Source organism: Eleutherodactylus coqui, chromosome 6 (assembly GCF_035609145.1).
Source record: "Eleutherodactylus coqui strain aEleCoq1 chromosome 6, aEleCoq1.hap1, whole genome shotgun sequence".
Classification (NCBI taxonomy): Eukaryota; Metazoa; Chordata; class Amphibia; order Anura; family Eleutherodactylidae; genus Eleutherodactylus; species Eleutherodactylus coqui.
In genome coordinates, this window is record NC_089842.1 from 83,286,497 (window position 1) to 83,301,610 (window position 15,114).

The window sequence follows — 15,114 nt, forward strand, 5'->3', positions numbered from 1 at the left end:
CCGGCCGTGTCACGTGACGCGCCGGCCGCGTCATATGACGCGCGGCGGTAGGCGGGGAAGCATTTTTTCACGCTATCTTCCGCTGGTTACAACGGATGGCTTCCATTGACTGCAATGGAAGCCGTCAGCGCGTACACCCGCAGCAAATAGAATATGCTGCGGGTGAGAACGGGAGATTTTACGGTGCGTAATTCCGCGGTGGAATTACGCATCGTGTGCATTGTGCTATTAGGTTCAATAGAACCTAATAACAGGGGGCAACGCAGCGGATTTTTGCCGCGGATTTACGCGGCGTAAATCCGTTCGTGGGAAGGAGGCCTTAGTCAGATGGGCGTTTTTAGCCGCGATTTGTGCATGCGCATGCGTCCGGCGATTTTATAAAACCATTGCTTTGCAATGGTATCGGACACATGAGCGCTTTTTATGCGCTCGTCCGATAAATTATAGAACAAAAAATTGCAGATCGCACCTATCTGCGATTCCTGTTCTCTTCTGTATATGCGCTCAATGGGGCCGGCGGCAGCAGCGCCGACCCCATTGAGAACATATAGAAGACAAATCATTCTTCTCTGCCACAGCTGTAACAGCTGTGGCAGAGAAGAACGATGTTTGCCCATTGAATTCAATGAAGCGGCAATACAGCCGCTCCATTGAAAGCAATGGGCTGCCGGCGTGCGCGGGGTGAATTGTCGGGAAGGGGTTAAATATATAAGCCCTTCCCTTCAATTCATCCTAAAATGTGTTAAAATAAAAAAAAATTGTATACTCACCTTTCCGCTGCAGCCGGAGTCCAGCCGCGGCCGCTGTCAGTTCTCCTGAACTGCTTCTCGGCACTATTCAGCCGGCGGGGCTTTAAAATCCCCGCCTGCTGAATGATCTGCCTCTGATTGGTCACAGCCCTGACCAATCAGAGGCCGGTTTCACTCACACACCCATTCATGAATTCATGAATGGGTGAGTGACTGCTGCCTCTCAGCGCTGAGCCAATCAGGGGCAGGTCTGACTCACATCCATTCATGAATTCATGAATGGGTGTGAGTGAGGCATGCCTCTGATTGGCTCAGCGCTGAGCCAATCAGGGGGCAGGTCTGACTCACACCCCCTTCACACCCACTGCAGGACGGCCGCACGGAGCTCTGGCTGCCGGGAGAAGGTGAGTATAAAATTTTTTTTTATTTTAACACATTTTAGGATGAATTGCAGGGAAGGGCTTATATATTTAAGCCCTTACCGACAATTCATCCCGGGCTCGCCCGCAGCGCATTGCTTTAAATGGAGGCGGCTCTATTGCCGTCTCCATTGAATGCAATGCGCTGGACAGCTCCGGCCCGTTTCTAATGAAACGGGGCTAGGAGCAGATTTTCGGGCGATTTGCGGGCGACTTGCGCGCAGCGGTCACGCGATTTGCGGATGTGCATCCGTCATGCGATCCGCAAATCGCTCGAAAAAACACCCGTCTGACTAAGGCCTTAGGGTGATTTCACATATACCAGAATGCTGCAATACGAATGGCATTATTCTGTCATGCAGAAAAATCCACACCAAAATCCACATATCTAATGTGGATTTTGATGCAGATTTACAAATGGTTGAATTTTGTTTCAAATTCATGTCAAAATCCGCATAATAGACATGCAGATTTTATTGTGGATTTCCGCTGTGCAATATTCAGCTGTGTGTTGCAGAATATTTTGTTATGTGTGAAAGCACCCTTTCATTCTTGTCCACATGCTCATGAAGATAAAAGGAGCAGGCTTCACTCTTGGTGAGCTTGGTGAATCCATATATTGCATACATGATCCAGTAGTTTTAATGAGTGGCATATAATAGTTCATTATCATCCGGACAGTGAAGGTGGTAAGTATGTTTAGATGCTGCTCTATCTTACAATAACAACTGTTCATTGAGGGTCCCAGCAAGGAAGGCAAATGTATGCTGAATGGGGGTTGTTAAAAAATCAAAAAGTACAAAAAGGTTTTGTTTTTATTACACACTGGTATTCAATACTTTAGTTCTGTTATTTATGTCATTTTCATAACTTCCATCATTGAAATCACCAGGATCACTCAGTATAATTTCTACCCTTTTGGGTATGGATTTTACAAAGTTGTGTTTAAAGTCTTTGCCCAGGAAGACGTAGAGTATAGGATTGATGGCACAGTTGAAACATGCCAAAATGGTGGAAATTTCACTTATGATTAGATCAGTTTTCCAATTATGAAGTTTAGTTAAAGATATCAGTGACCAAGCGTGGTATGGAAACCAACATACGAAGAAACTTATCAAAATTGCAGCTATGATCATGAAAGTTCGGGGTGACTGACGTCTTCGAAAAGTCTTTAGTTTCAATATAATGAATCCATATGAAACAAAAATAGTGAGAAACGGTATGGCGAATATGCAAATATTCCGTACAATAATTGCTACATCTTCTAAAATTCTGTACCTGATTCTGTCTTGTGTATAAAAAATCAAAGAGCATTCGGAAACACTTAAAATGTCAAACTCAAAAATGAATGGAAGGATAAAGATAACAATATTTAATAACCACATGAATCCTGAGAGGGTAAAGGCCAATCTTCTAGTTCTGTGTACTTTGGCCCATAAAGGCCACATGATTGATATGCAACGATCAAGACTTATGACGATTAGGAAATGGACGCTTGTTACCATGTTTGCTAACAGTGCCGTAAAACTAATAGTACACAAATAAAAAAAAAAGATTAAGTTAAGCTCCAAAATCTTTTGTATGACACGACAAATAAGAAAGATGCAAGATATAAAGTCAACAATGGCCAGGTTGAGGAACCACACAGAACTGACTGTCTTCATCTTAAATCCCGAAATCCAAATGACCAGAGCATTTCCTGCTAATCCCAACAGAGTAGTGATACTGTAGCAAGTAATAGAGAGGATCTGTATAAACCAATAGATGCTGAAGTATGATTTTGTCCAAACATTAATAAAATCATCATAATAGAAGTAGTCTGTGTAATTATAAAACTTCTCAGTCATGTTATGGACCTCCATGTCGGTTCTAAGCTTCCACCAGTAATGAGGTAATGGTAACTTATGATGAAGACTAAAAAAAAGAGAATGCAAAAAGCACCATCAACATTGAATGAAGGAGAAAACAAAGAGCCTAAACATAGATAAAAGCATGTCTTAGAATGGCCAAGTGAAAGTACAGATCTCAGTTCAACTGAGGATCTGTGGCATGAATTGAGGACTTGTAGAAGTTTTGCCTTGAAGAATAGGCAAAAATCCCAGTCTTTAGATAAGCTAATGGACATACGTCAAGTGATTTACATCTGTAATTGCAGCAAAAGAGGGTTCCACAAAGTATAGACTTTCAGAGAGTGAATACTTATAAACATTAATGTTCAGACACAATATATATATAATGTATGGCAGGCGTCTATACAATCAACAAGATGCGGAACTGTTGCAATAGTCTCCATGAGCTCCCATAGTTATATAGCCACTTAGAAGAATATGTACTCATTTTTCTGTGACTGTTATTATATTTTATCAGCCTTGCCTGTTCTTTTTCCTGATGCTAGAGTATTTCGCATTTTAAATGGGATTAATATTTATTCTTTTTTGCTTCTAATGCACTATGACATGAATTTGTTATTAGTGGGATGTCTCATCAGGCTTTCCCACTTTATCCATTATAAAAGCAAAGTGAGTTATACCCTGTTTTATGATCTGATGAAGACACCATACCCTAATACAGACTTCTTTTAGACAACCGTATTTCATCTCCATATTTAGTCCATATTTTGGGGGCCATAATATGGAACTAATATAAGTCATTAAGAATATTCACATGGCCATTTTTTAAAAACACTACCTGGACTATTTTTTGCGTACTTGCCTCCGTATCTATTCTTTCCTATTGGGCAAATATGGATCAGCATTTGCTCAGTAGAAAGTAAAATACACAGAGGCAAATACTAATAAAAGACTGATGACATACAGTTGTAATGTCATCTGAAAAATATCTGTTTTATGCATCAGTGTTACGGACGTATTATACCATAATTACCTCAAACCGGCCCAAGGCTGTAATTTAGCATCAGTAAAACATGAATAATACAATCTATGTCAATACAATATTATGTTGGAAATATAATTGCAAATGATCAGTAAAAACTACCTTACCTCTACTTGTGGAGTGGATGTGAGTCGTCTCAGATCTTCCTTGTAGAACAGCAACTTGTTATGTCTTTCTGTTCTTGCAGTCCATCACGGAGGAGTTAGAATGTCATCTATCTATCCAGAACGTGTCAGTTTCTTTGTAGAGCAGATACAAGAACATGAAAAGATGATTAGATTGTTAGATTATGAGTGTAGATGTTTTGGCTTTGTTACTTTACATTTTCTGTGCTATAGAGCTTCTTTATCTGCTAGTGCTATGTGGAGGGTGGTTGGAAGCACACCATTGTGAGTGGGCTGACCCGCGAGACTTCCTAAAAGGAAAAGTGTAGCAGACCATGCATTGTTCAAAACTAAGGAAGTTCCAAGCAAACCTGGTAAAACCCTTAGTGGGGTGTCATAGATAGACAAAAGGCAAACTCTGTTGTAAGCCAACTTATTTTTTTGTGCCGCTGGAAAGTTATGTTTTTTTCAGAATTTGTCCATTTCTGCTTGGCTCTTACTCTTTATTATGACTGCAGGCTCCCTGCTCTTGTTTCTTCCAGGCTTCACCAGCTTGTGAATGGTCTGTGTGCTAATACATGCTAAAGTTTCAGGTAGCTCGTATGTTTAATAGATAGCCATTATTCCTTCTCGCCAATTCCCCTCAGGGACCTTCTGTATTGTCAGATATTAAAGAATGGTGATTTTGGTATTCACTGCAATATATGATGTGTTGTAACTGAACCGGTGTATACTTAGGAAGAAAGTAATATAGTATGGGAAAAAAAAATATATAGAACTTACTTCACAGGGGTGCCTGGTCCTCGGCACCCCTAATCCCAGATGGCGTGTATAATTGCAGGTGTAGCACAATAGGAAAGTTAGCAAGATGACTGATTGAATTTATTGGTCAAATGCAACGCATTTCGGCTTCACTTGTAAGCCTTTCTCAAGTATACTTTTACAACCTACTTATCTAAAGTTGTCGTTCATCCGGTAGAAAGCAGAGCTGGCTTGAACAGACATCAGGTTTGGAAAAACAGAAAGTCTCTCTCAGCATCAGGGTGATTTATGAGCAGCTGCACATAGGATTTCTTGAAAGTTTACATAACAAGTCTCTAATTACAGCAGGACAAAGGAAAAGGAAGAAGCTGGGTTTTGACATGGCTATCTGCTTCCTCCAAGTCTGTCCCCTCTGAGTTACCTCTTCACTGTCTCACTCCATACTCTCTACACCCTTTCACTTTTGTCTTCTAACACTGTTATCAATTTCTAAGTGTGCAGGACAAAATGATTGATGAATGGCTAAGTGCTATCTGTAATTGGCTGAGCGCTCAGCCAATCAGCACAGCCCTTTCAGGAGGTAGGAATTTTTATATCCCAGCCTGCTGAAAGAGCTTCACAGCAGTGCTGGGGAGCCAGCCAGAGGATGCATCTGAGCGGCGGACAGGCGAGTATATAATTTTTTTTTTCACCAGCTAGGAATGATATTCAGGGAAGGGCTTATATTTCAAGCCCTTCCCCCGAAAATCATCACTGCGGGGGTTGCCTACGACCCACTATTTTCAATGGGGCCATCAGCAGTAGCGCTGACCCTATTGAAAGAAATGGGATAGCATCCTGGACTTCTGCCACAGCTGTCACAGCTGTTGCAGAAGTCCACGATATACTCCCTATGCTTTCAATGGGGCTGGCGCTGCTGCTGCTGCTGCCGGCCCCATTGAAAGTATTTAGTGATATCACAGTGGTTTTTTTCTGCTGTGAGGCAAGTGCAAGAAAAAAACACTAGTGGGTAAAAGCCCTTAAAATGACATATTTGAAAAAATATGAAATTTTATTTTTTCTCCTCTAAATTGCATTAATTCCTAAAAAAAAAAACAGTGGGGTCAAAATACTCATGACACCCCCAATTTTGCATGGTCATTGTTAAGACTGAAGTTCTGTAAATCTCCATTTTGTCCTGTCTCATACAACATTAACTATGAATAGAGATGAGCGAACCTACTCGGCCACGCCCCTTTTTCGCCCGAGCGCCACGATTTTTGAGTACTACTGTACTTGGGCGAAAAGATTCGGGGGGGCGCCGTGGGTGAGTGGGGGGTTACAGCGGGGAGTGGGGGGAGAGGGAGAGAGAGAGGGCTCCCCCCTGTTCCCCGTTGCTACTCCCCGCTCCGCCACGCCTCCCCCGCCCCCCGAATCTTTTCACCCAAGTACGGAAGTACTCGAAAATCACGGTGCTCGATCGACTAATTACTCGAAACGCGTAGGATCGCTCATCTCTAACTATGAACTTTAGCCCAATTCCGTTTTCAATCTGAGATGATGATTTACCTGGGCGTGCAGCCATTATTTTGATTTTTCAGAATCTCTCATGAAATATAGTTTGTTCAGTTATCACAGAATGTTACAGTAGAAATTTTACAAGTTTTTGTAGATATGTAATGTGTGTTAGTTTCACATGAGAATGAAAACTTGCCTACGTGAATAGTTTCACACGAGACCTTATGTGAAGCTTTGGCATAAAGCCATGTATACTCCTTTCTTTTCTTGATAAAAACTCTTGTCTGTAGTAATAAACTTAGAATTCTTTTAGATACAACAACCTGTGTGTGTCCACAAATTCATCAGGACTGAAAGAACATATAGTAATTCGGAACTAGGCAACATATCATTTGGGGTCCCTGGAATATCCCTAACAAAATTGGTGCCCAGCGTGGGGCTTGAGGCAACAGGAGGACAATCTCAGAACATGAGTTCTTTGTGTAAATGTTAACTGTGTGATTGATTGGATGTGTGTGTAATTGCTAAATGGTGTAACTGTTGTACTCTCTCTATGAGTTCTATCTCACCTGTCTCTAGTCAGCCTTTTTGTAGAGGATTATATGGTTCTTAATATTTATATGAGAAAGACAGACTTGACTGTATGGATGGGAGGAAATTAATCACCAGTGTTCCGGCTATGATGAATGTAAAATGTGTGATGCAGATATTGAAAAGAGTGTGGAAAAATACTGGTGTGAAGGCGCAACACTCTAAGCTACTAAAAGATTAAGGTCCAATATGTACAAATAAATAGTGGAGGAGTAAGAAAGAACGGGAAGCGAGAAAAAAAAGGAAGAGGGGAGGGGAAAATAAACAAAATTCATATGCATAATGAAATCTTACAAATGTATCAATAAGTACGATAAATATATAATAAGAACATAGATATAAATAGTGATAAAATATATATGACAAAAAACATAAATCTAAAAGAGATTCTGTACATGTAAAACGACATTAAATTTATACAAAGCAAATATCTGTTATAAAATAGAATGAAGACAAATTATGAGTTTAATAACAATCTTGAAAAATGCCAATATAAAAGCAGATGGACTGAAAATCGTGTGGTTGCTTTCAGCTAACCAGAATGACTACAGAATTAAAATGAATGTATAGCCTATTGGGAAATATAATACAATTGCTCCACCCAAGTGTGTATATGCATACGCATGTGAAAATGAGAAAAAAATGTCTATTGGAAAGCTACTTCAGAATTGTGTGCATCTACAGCATTGAGTTCATGGTAAGAAATGTTATCTTCATCCTATTTGTCTTCATCCTATTTTATAACGAGGATGGCTGGCTCCTGGGTTCTCTGTAGCTGCTGCATCATTTGTCCAAACTTGCATGATCTGTGCCATGAGCAACCCAGGATAGAAGGTAAAGGTGCCACAAAAACACTTGCCTAGGCCACTCTACCCATTTCAGAGATTGCAAATTGACTACATTCAGCTCCCACCTGTTGGAAAGTATGAATATGTGCTTGTTGTTGATGTCTTTTTAGGTTGGAGGCCTACCCTGTTACCAAGGTAACTGAGCAGGTAACCGCAAAGAAGCTCATGAATGAGGTAATCTGCAGATACGGGGTACCAGAAGTAATTGAGTTAGACAGAGGTACACACTTCACAAGTCAAATAATTCAAAACATCATGTCTACTCAGGGTGTATCCCGGGCCTTTCACACACCCTACCATCCACAGAGTAGTGGGAAAGTAGAAAAGATGAAAGGTATCCTGAAATTGAAAATATAAAAGGCATGAAAGGAGGTGGATGCAATGGGCAGAAGAGCATGCCAATATGTGGGAACACCTGGCCCAAGATGTATTAAATATTACTAATATGTGTATGGCAAATAAGAGCAGTGAGGACATACTGTGTACCTGCCTGTTGACAGTACCCACCTCAACTTCAGTATTAAAAAGTGTATTCTCAATGATTCATAATGACACCGAGGTAGAGGACAGTGATATCCAGAATTTTGTAAATATCTATGACTACTGCCCAGGGTGCCCACAAGTAGAACATACCCAGTGGGCAAATATGACCAAGTTTCAAGTCAGACAGGTGGCGGGAGCAGAAGTCTGTTTTAACTTCACCTGCAACAAGTCAGAGATAGGGAAATGTGCACCAATAACACTCAACCAAGTGTCAGCAACATCTGATTCAATGATGTTGTGTAACCGAACAAAGTGCCAAAGTATGACCAACCGAATGAAATGTAACTTTACCGTAAAAGTCCTAGTCACTTTAGACATGTCAAGTTACCTACAGGCTGGGTCTTTTCTTGCATGAATATTACATATACCTACATTCCTGCAAATATTACAGGAGGACCATGTGCGCTGTCCAATCTAAGTATTTTTAGTATCAGAAGCCAGACACTCTGCACAGAAGTAAGTGAGAGACAAAAGAACTGGACGAGAACTGTGAAGGACCTCCAACTAGAGTTGAGCGAACATACTCTGCCAAGTTTGATGCTCGTTCGAGCATTAGTGTACTCGATGGTGCTTGTTACTCGAACAAGCATCAAGCCGTGTTCGACCCCCGCCCCAGTTTTTGGCTCCTCCCTGCTGTGACGTGCCTGTTTTGGCCCCTCCCTGCCGCAACGCAGCGCGCGTCATAGGCAAATTTTTTGGCTGGCTGGCTGGATAGAGAGAGAGAGAGAGAAAGAGAGAGAGAGAACGAAGCTAGGGAAAAAAAAGCTCGGCACCCGGCGTCCCACATACAAAAATGCTCGAGTCTCCCATTGTAGTCAATGGGGTTTGTTACTCGAGTAGAGCTCTCGAATAATGCGGACTCGAGCATTTGGGTGCTCGCTCATCTCTACCTCCAACCCTTTTAAGTAATTCTGAGGTGATAGCGTTGGAAGCCTCTATAATAGGAGTATGAGGCTTGGTAATATACAATGGCTGAGTAATAAATGGGATAGCATGTGACATGGCCAAGGCTCCGAATGTTACTTCTCAAGCCCTGGAATTATTGCTTCTAAATGTACAAGGGGTGCGTAAAGCCACTTTACAGAATAGGGCCACAATTGACTACATGCTGCTGGCCTTAAATCACCAGTGTGAGGAGTTTGAGGGAATGTGCTGTTCTAATTTGACTAACAACGCGGAATCCATACATAAAAAGATACAGGGGATACAGAGCATAGTGCAATCAATAAAAGAGGAAAAGAATCAGGGATGGTTTGATTGGTTGTTTGGATCCTGGTTCAGCCTATCTTGGCTCCGACAGTTGTTAGGGATAGTATGCAGGGTCGTGGTAATTTGTATATTGCTGTGTTACTGCATACAATGTATACCTTCATTAATATCTCTAAGTATGGGATGTTTTGGACACAGCAGAAACCGTCTTGATGAAACTCTTAACTTAACCATGCGTTAAAGGGGTTGTCCCGCGGCAGCAAGTGGGTCTATACACTTCTGTATGGCCATAATAATGCACTTTGTAATATACATTGTGCATTAATTATGAGCCATACAGAAGTTATAAAAAGTTTTTTACTTACCTGCTCCGTTGTTAGCGTCCTCGTTCCCATGGAGCCCGACTAATTTTCGCCCTCCGATGGGCAAATTAGCCGCGCTTGCGCAGTCCGGGTCTTCTGTAGTCTTCTATGGAGCCACTCGTGCCAGAGAGCGGCTCCGTGTAGCTCCGCCCCGTCACGTGCCGATTCCAGCCAATCAGGAGGCTGGAATCGGCAGTGGACCGCACAGAAGAGCTGCGGTCCACGAAGCAAGAGGTTCCCGGCGGCCATCTTCACAGGTAAGTATAGAAGTCACCGGAGCGCGGGGATCAAGGTAAGCGCTCCGGTAAGCTGTCTGTACGTCCCTGCATCGGGGTTGTCTCGCGCCGAACGGGGGGGGGGGTTGAAAAAAAAAAAAACCCGTTTCGGCGCGGGACAACCCCTTTAAACAGAAGTAATAATAATGCAATCTGTTATTGTACCCTGTGGTAATTTTGTTTTTTTTTTCTTTGTCATTTTATGTTTGATAAATATTTTGGTTCTGCTGAACACAGAGACAAGCAAGGATAATTCAGAACGCCTACCTGTAAATACAACAGCCACTAAAGAGTACGTGACACTGGAAATCTGGCAAAGACACAGCTGAACGTATCTTTAATGCAACGTCACAAAGAATCTTAAGATGAACTGCTTTAAACAAGGGAACTGTTAAGACTGAAGTTCTGTAAATCTCCGTTTTTTTTTTTGTCTCATACAACATTAACTATGAACTTTATCCCTAAATACACAGAGGTTGGAGCGGAAGCCTCCACGATGAACTCTGTATTTAACTATTAAGGATAGGTCATCAACAGTATTTCCCTGGAAAACCACTTTAAAGATAGGGCTGATCGATGCATCCACATATTATAAGGAATTACTTATTTGATATAACTTGGCCACTAATCCTATTGAGAAATCTCAGTATGGCTGGTAGCTCTAGTAAAGCTTCTTAGGATGGTAGACAGTGGTACTTTGCTTCCTGCTCAGTAGATAGATTCTTCCACTTCTAGTACCAGCCATCATTGTACAGTATGAGAGAACTAGTATGCGAGATAGAAGGACCATTAGGCCACTCTCACACAAGAGTTTTTTTGATACGTGTTACGCACGTCTTTCACGTGCACAAAATACACAGCACTAAACCTCCATTTATTTAAATGAGGCCTCTCACACTAGCGTTTTTGCGCTGCATATTAAACACGTGCCAAATTGCATGAGCATGTCCTATTTTCGGCATCTTAGCTCATATTTGAAACACTAGACAGCTCATTCAAATGAATGGACTGCATAGAAAAACACAGTAAATATGCTAGGGCACATGTAATACTTTTTATACATTTAAATACAATTTTTATGCATTTTTTATACAACTTATTATGCCACCGGGAGGGAGGAAATAGTTGTGACATCTGCTTACTTTCCTGCGCTGCTACTGCGCAAAAAATGCAGTAAAAAGGCAGGCAATGTGCACGAAAATGCATGAAAACGCAGCTCTGCATGCAGTAAAACGCTGCATTAAAAAAAGGTTTTTTTCATGCACTTGTGTGAGAGTGGCCTTATGGGTCAAGGTCAAGGAACATTGGACCCATTGGAAGGTAACGCTGTAATGTAGAACTGTAAGTGGCTGCATCTTCTGGCCAACACGGCATTCTGTGAAGTCGGCGAAGACAATCAATAGTTTAATATAGGGGATTGTTTGCATTTAAAACACGGTCGTTCAAACTCACAAAGCATTTCCACCAATTTGTGGCATAAACTGTCTAAAATGATGCAAAAAAGGAAATGTGACTTTTAGTGGCAAAATGTATGATTTTTGTCATCACTCACAAAATTAGGAACGTGAAGAGAAATCAGAGCGCAGTCTCCAAGAAATGGAGTATAAGTCAGATTTACTTCATGTTTTAATAAGGCCGCTTTCAGATAAGCATATTTTTGCTCCGCATTAGGTCCATTTTGAGGGGAAAGTAATACAGAGCTACAGCACATCTATAGGGCTAATGTCATGGCTGTATTTTATATTGCCGTTTTAAAAAAATGCAGCATGATTTCCTTTTTGCATATTTGTCTCCACATTTGTATATTTTTATATTGGGCAAAAACAGATCAGTGGAATAGAAAATAATAAATACTTGGAGACAATTACGGATGAAAATTGATCCTTTGAAACACATCTGTAATACAGATCCAAGGCTATTTTAATAATTACTACACATTTTAGAGGAAGCCTGTCATCCCCTTTGAGACTCATAAACTACATTATGGGATTCAAAGGGGAGGGAAGAGGGAGTTGTGTTTCATAGTCATTAGGTGCCAAGTGAAGTTGGTGCCCGCACACAGTGTGACTCTTTTCAGTTGGTTCTGTATGCCCACACTCCCATAGAAATGAATGGGATAGCACACACGCAGCGCTATCTGCAAAGAGTCACTCTGTGTGCATGCACCAACTTTGCTAGGACACAGTGCAGGAACAGGTACAGTATCTCTTGCTAGCACTTCCTCTTGGCTCGATATTCGCCCCATCCATATGGGGCAAGGCTAATATTGATTTCATGACTCTGATGAAAATCAAAATTGTGCGTCATTAAAGTGGGAAATTAATCCAATTCATTAAATTAAATGCCCAGCCCTGATCGCAAGTAAATGGGGCTGAGCTGCATCACCAGCTACAGCTCATGGACACTTTAGGGCTCCTTCACAGGGGCACCAGTTTAATGCTCAGATAGTCACACTAAAACATCATGGCTATCTGAGCATTAAATTGAGTCAATAAAAACAGCCATGAGCATATCGTGGCTGCCATTGACAAGTATGCCTCTCCGATTCCCACCCCCTTCATTTGTCGGTGGGCTCACAATAGGAGTCTATTGCAGCTGCCGATGTTTGGACATCAAAAGATAGGTCAAGTCCTATCTTTTGACAAAATGAAATATCATAGTCAAAAATACGTGCCCATTACGCTTTTATTTTTATGCACAATATTTTCAGTGCGTCCAAAAATTGTTCATCTAAAAGAACCCATAGGATACCATTGGTTCTTTTAGATGTGATTTTTTTTTTCACTTGCCTGCCCTGCGTTAAACTGACACCCATGTGAAAAAGCCTATATCCTTGCAAATACTATTGACAAGCTGTGGTCATTTTCCCACTGGTGCTAGAAGCAACCTGAAGCAACTGAGATCTGGGATATAGAGCTACTTAAGGTATTCCTGTGCTTCAGTTGGTAAGGATCATCTACACTGTGCAGTCTGTTATTCTGGAAATCACTACTTCCTTTCTTAAATTTTTGGCTAATGCAAATAATTATGAAAATTCTTAGTTTTTGAAAGTTGTTTTATTGATTATAATGCATTGAATACAACATACACAACATTTGGTTAGAATATCAGCTTGTATAACTTTTTGAAAAACAATCTATTAACACATATAACGAAAAAAATAAACAAGAAAACTACAGATACAATATCTTTCATCCAAAAATTATAAATCTGGTGCTATGCCTTTAAAAACACTAGATAGATAGATAGATAGAAAGAATGAAATATAAATGTAATTGTCTATTTACTCATGTTCAGTGTATTTCAGTTCCTGTATGGAAATGTGTTTTTTCCATGGAGCTTGAAAAAGTCCCATGGTGGGACTGAAATGTTGCCCTGTGCATGAGTAAATATGCACTGAATTTGTACAGCACCTTTTGGAGTGCTGCAGCATTCTTTATATAATAGGCCTCGGTCACACGGGCGATTTTTCGTGTGATCTGCGCATGCGATCGCCGATTTTATAGAACCATTGCTTTGCAATGGTATCGGACACATGAGCACTTTTTATGCGCTCGTCCGATTAATTATAGAACATAAATCGCAGATCGCGCCTATCTGCGATCTGTGATTCCTGTTCTTCTCTATATGCGCTCAATGGGGCCGGCGGCAGCAGCGCCGACCCCATTAAGAACATATACTACACAAATCATTCTCCTCTGTCACAGCTGTAACAGCTGTGACAGAGAAGAATGATGTTTGCCCATTGAATTCAATGGAGCCGGCAATACAGCCGGCTCCATTGAAAGCAATGGGCTGCCGGCGATCACAGGATGAATTTTCGGGAAGGGCTTGGCTTAAAAATATAAGCCCTTCCCTGAAAATCATCCAAAAATGTGTAAAAAGTAAAAAAAATATATACTCACCTTGTCCCGGGAGACAGAGTTCTGCCTCTGATTGGCTCAGCGCAGGGACCAATCAGGGGCAGCTCTCAGCTGTCATTCAATAGCTGGGAGTTGCCCCTGATTGGTCCCTGCGTTGAGCCAATCAGTGGCAGCACTCACTCACCCATTCATGAATTCATGAATGGGTGAGTGAGAGCTGCCTCTGATTGGTGAGGGCTATGACCAATCAGAGGCAGCTCATTCAGCAGACGGGGATTTTAAATCTGAGTACTACTCACAGCAGTTCAGGAGAACTTCCAGCCGGCCGTGGCTGAACTCGCTAAGCAATGGCGCGGGAAATACAAACAGGATTATAAAACTATACTGCGCATGACTGTCTCCAAGCTTTGGCTGTCATGCGCAATACATTAAAGTGTCATATGCAGGGTCACCGGGTGGGCTCACAGCCGGAATCCGCTGTGGGCCTCCTGCGTACGAAATCTGACTCGTTCATGTGAGCCCGGCCTAAATTCTGCCACATATCAAATGCAGCGCTGCGACATCTGACAAACTTCAGTTTCTCAGGATGTCTAATAATTATATAATGTGTATAAAACACTGCAGTACTTAAAGGGAACCTGTTACCAGTATATAGATAACTAAGATGTGCCCACAGTGTAAATCAGCAAAACTGCAGCACACCATACATATATTTAGGTGAATTCAGTCATTAGCAAACCCCCCATATCTTATTTTTGTGACAGCGCCCCCAACAGACAAATGTGCTGCCTTGAGTCAAAAAGGCAAATGACCTTCCAGCTCGGAGTCTGCACATCACTTTGAAAACCCGATTTCCAAAACACAAGATTTCTTTCAGCACTTATATGAAGTTAAAAACAAAACTTTTATTGTATCACCCTTAACCCCTTCTCGCCACAGGGCATAACTGTACGTCCTGGCAGGGGGGTACTTATTGCAATAGGATGTACAGTTACGTCCT

General features: G+C 41.5%; 2 protein-coding genes across 2 annotated transcripts in view; both read right to left on the reverse strand.

Annotated features, from left to right (window-relative positions):
• The window catches only part of LOC136633627 (formyl peptide receptor 2-like), a 55,579-nt gene extending 50,519 nt beyond the window's left edge, over positions 1 to 5,060 (reverse strand). Inside the window, exon 1 of the mRNA XM_066609386.1 lies at positions 4,168 to 5,060. The gene's annotated coding sequence lies outside the window, so the exon portion shown is untranslated. The remainder of the gene's footprint in view (positions 1 to 4,167) is intronic.
• LOC136631374 (formyl peptide receptor 2-like) overlaps positions 1 to 15,114 on the reverse strand; it is a 239,019-nt gene that overhangs the window by 177,795 nt on the left and 46,110 nt on the right. The gene's annotated exons all lie outside the window — the stretch shown is intronic.